The sequence below is a fragment of the Coenobita brevimanus genome, chromosome 53 (assembly GCF_032717465.1).
Source record: "Coenobita brevimanus isolate Jiangsu-jjx chromosome 53, ASM3271746v2, whole genome shotgun sequence".
NCBI classification, from domain to species: Eukaryota; Metazoa; Arthropoda; class Malacostraca; order Decapoda; family Coenobitidae; genus Coenobita; species Coenobita brevimanus.
Window position 1 is genome coordinate 16,443,427 of NC_137006.1, and position 4,572 is coordinate 16,447,998.

General features: G+C 38.5%; 1 non-coding gene across 1 annotated transcript; it reads left to right on the top strand.

The window, feature by feature from the left end:
- The first annotated feature begins 4,058 nt into the window (after positions 1 to 4,058).
- LOC145400893 (5S ribosomal RNA) lies at positions 4,059 to 4,177 on the top strand. The gene has a single exon (XR_013897516.1). It is a non-coding gene; the product is annotated as a 5S ribosomal RNA (ribosomal RNA).
- Positions 4,178 to 4,572: the final 395 nt, after the last annotated feature.

Below are 4,572 nucleotides of genomic sequence, written 5' to 3' on the forward strand. Positions count from 1 at the left end.
ACTTCACTTTTGCTCCAGATAAACTTATACACCATCAGTTCATCGGACACTCACAGTTTTTTTATTTCACTCAAAACACATCAGTTTACATAATCTGTCCAGATATACCACCATCTCATACATCAGCATCAGGATTATACATAGCACCAGACCACTGTGCGGTATTTACACCATCCATGTTCACTTTATCCCCATGAATCACTACACCATCCTCAATCACACACACAAATATTTCCACCCACTACCTAATATGGACTTAAACATGAGCAGAAGTATTAAGTTGACTTCACGTAAGTTTGAAACTATGCAACTAATCAATGAAACAATGAACCCCTGGGAAGATTTGAGTTTGAGTATGTTCAACCCATATTATGTGTATAGCCCAGAACCTACTGTTTTTATAATCTTCTCTATTGCAATTGCAGTAGTGCTGTTCGTAATGCACAGAATGCATGCAAGAATTGCAAACTTGGAGTCAGAATTTAGTGGGAGGTAGAGTAAAAATTCAAGTAAAACCCCCTGAATGAAGTGTACATATTTTGTATATAGCATTATTTTAATATAAAAAAAATGGAAGGACACGTGATATAGAAGTATACCAGTATCATCATCTCTATATAAAATATTAATAGCTCTTACTATAATCTTAACTTTGAACTATTTTTTGTATATATGCATATGCCTCTTATGCATGCACATTTTACAGTAGGTCATACAATATTCTCTAATTATTTTAACTATAGAACATTTGTTCATTTATGTATACAACTTGTTTAAAATGTATTATATTTCTAAAATATTATTGGATCATTGCAATATTAACATGAATAATATATCTATGCAATATTATAATCAATGTTATGTATTAATAGATTGGCATATGCCAATGATAATTGCTGTCAGAGGATCGCCAGCTGGCGTGACTGAGCGATGTCAGGACTCCATATTATAATAAAACAACTCATAGCATGATGGATAGAAAGATAGATAGTAGATAGGAGCACCAGCCAAGGTGTGGGAATGGGAAATGTGTCAGCAAGAGTTAGCTAAAGGAAATGACGTTAGCACCTCTCCAGCACAATAGCCCATAAACAGCGCCTCGTGACCACACACACACACACACACACACACACACACACACACACACACACACACAGGTTTCTAGAACATTTCGACAACAATATACTCCACGTGCCACAAGCCCTCCTAGACAAGAACGCAGTGATTAGAAAGCCAGAAAGGGGCTAGCCATAGAAGCGAAAGTTTGTGGAGAGAGGGAATAAAAAGAGGGGTCTAACGAGACATAGCTAGTAAATTACGTTCCTGTGTAATACATACACTGCTTAAACTTTTCTTTGAAGATAATAAATCAAGATCAACTCCCTGTATCAATCTTTAACTTCTCCTACCTTCGACTACACGATAACTTGAACCAAACATCAAGATTAACGTATGACAAGCACAAGATTCACACACACACACACACACACACACACACACACACACACACACACACACACACACACACACACACACACACACACACACACATACACACACACACACACACACACACACACACACACACACACACACACACACACACACATACATACACATACACACACACACACACACACACACACACACACACACACACACACACACACACACACACACACACACACACACACACACACAAATAAAATTTATGGCAGAGATCTATCGTAAATATTTTCGATAATTCCACCCGAGAGTGTTACATTAGTGTTGTTGGTATTGTTGGTGCCAAACTCAGAGTTACCTCTACATCTTGTCTGAACCAGATGTTAATGGCCATTACCGATTATGTCAACAGTTCAACGGCATTGTCTGGAGCGATTGCATTTGTGCTGTGTTTGTGGTAATAATTTACCACTTCTGACATAACTGATGAAATGTATTTATGTAATGTGTCCAACTCTGGACAGGCACTGTTTGGCCCTACGTGCCACACTCCTTAACACATCATCACTTTGATACTAATACCACCATCCATAATGAACACATGCTAGGGTTTTTTCTTTCAGGCTCATGCCCTGCTCTTAGCAAGGGTGTTTGTATGACATACGGTGGGTGTTGTGAATATCAGTGAAGAAAATTTCAAAAACATTCAAGAAATTAATTTCCTCTAACTATTCCCTGCCTAAGTCTGGGATCGAACTAGCATCATTTCAGAAGACAGACGACCTATCTGCCCACTCGACCACTACCATCCCCAACTCCAAGGATGTGGTGTTGGTAGAAAAACCTTCACTGAGTGAGGATCATACTAAGGTCTTACAAGACTGTAGTACAACTGCACTTAGCAATTCTTTACACCGTATCAAAATTGTCAAAAATTAACTGAACATTATATATTTATCAACAATAACTTTCCATTATTCAAAATTTCGTCCATGAAAAAAAGGAAACCTTAGTAATTATTGTTTACTTCGATGCCACTGAACCCTTCCCGAGTATTAGATATTCATGTTCTCCCCTTTGAAGAATGGTTAGATTTCAGCCCATCAACTACAGCTTATGTGGAAATAATATGCCATTTTATGATGATGATTTCAGTATCCACGGAATTTGCCTTCCGTGGGGGTCTCTGGAACCCAAACCCCACAGATAACTAGGGTCTACAGTACTACCTTATTTTACGAAGCCCAATGCTCCATCCTGGTGGCTTGCTGGATGTACACGTACAGTACCATATTATCTTGGCTGCAGTCTTTCATTCCTAGCCACTTCTCCTGTGTAATGTCCAATGTCTGCAAAAACTGATAGGCCACCTTGGCAAAAAATTTTAATAAACTAAGAGGCCAGATATGTCGGCAAATGAAGGTGGTAGCAAAAGTTATTGTTTTGTGATGTTGTGAAGAAATGTTAAGTTGCCAGGTGTTCTTGTGCCAAAATTTATTCACTGCATTAGGTATTTTTGCACTTTTTTTTGTTGTTGTCTGCCTACCATATTTTTTACGTGAATGTTTAAAACGTCTCTATATTGATATTTACTGAATGGAAAAAATGTCTTGACATTGCTACTCCTCACCCTGCCCAAGGGTGGTGAAGTCAGTCTGGATGATGATGATGATATTTAAAATGCATACACTGAAAAAAATTATTCATAAATTCTTTTACGAGCTAAAAATATGAAGATGAGATGATGGTAAGGAGGTTATGATGGTGGTATGTATTTCTTTTAGATATTCTCCTCATATTTCTTTGGTCTCCTTGGGGTGTAGTACTGAATCAAACCATTTCAGTTAACAATTGTTATGCAAGGTAAAGAGTGTCATTGTAAGTTTTTCAGTTGTTTGCTCAGTACTGTGCAACATTATTTAATCATTATCATTATCCTGACCCATTCTTTCCCATTAAGGATGGAGTGAGATAGGATTCAAAAGTAAGAAAGGAGACAATGCAAAAGTATAAGTACTACCTAAAGCCCCAGGAAATTGCCACTGCCTCTCAAACCCATCCATATGTAGACCAATATAGTATATATATATATATATATATATATATATATATAGTTGTGAGTAAAAGATGGAAGAAGAGCATAAGACAGTATGGATCAGTTGGGGCAAGGATTGTGTGGGTAAAGTTGAAAGTTGGAATACAAATGTGGGCGATTGTGTGTGTGTATGCGCCAATGCAAGATCGTGCTAGAAGAGTGAGAGAAAAGTTCTGGACAAATGTAGAAGTGTGCATGGAAAAGTTTGGAAGGAATGAGAGAGTGTTTTTGATTGGTGATATGAATGGTAAAGTTGGGAATGTGAAGGTGGATGGAATAGTTGGTGAATGGGGTGTGCCTGCTGAGATAGATGAGAATGGGAGTGCGTTAGTGGACATTTGTGCTGGGAGGGGGTTGGTGACAGCCAATACCCTCTTCAGGCATAAAATGATCCACAGGTATACATGGTGAGTGATGAGAAGGGTGGGTGGTGAACTGAATATATATATATATATATATATATATATATATATATATATATATATATTTTTATATATATATATATATATATATATTTGCCACCGGCCATACCACGTTGAGTACAGCGCTTCCCGTCCGATCAGCGAAGTTAAGCAATGTTGGGTCTGGTTAGTACTTGGATGGGTGACCGCCTGGGAACACCAGATGCTGTTGGCATCCCTACGTATCAAGTGGGGTTGGTGGAGGATTAGTGCCCCTCCCTGTAAAACAATTAACTCTAAGCCCTTGGCCACCCCGTTTGGGATACATGGCGTCTGGCAATGAATGAATGAATGAACTACACAGTGGTTGCTAATCCTGATTGTATATTATTACTAACTTCTAAACTTCCCTTAAACTATGACCCATCTGCATTCGTCATTTTACATTCAGGTACCGGACAGTGCTGGGTTGAGAAGGATAAGGGGGAAGCAAACCGGGTACACAGATCTGATCAGTTCGAGTCTTCCATCCATTGTCATCATGAAGGCTGCTCCTGTATTACCATGATATTAGTAATGAATACGCCCAGGAAGTATTGGAACACTTCTTTAACACTTCGCGGACGAGTA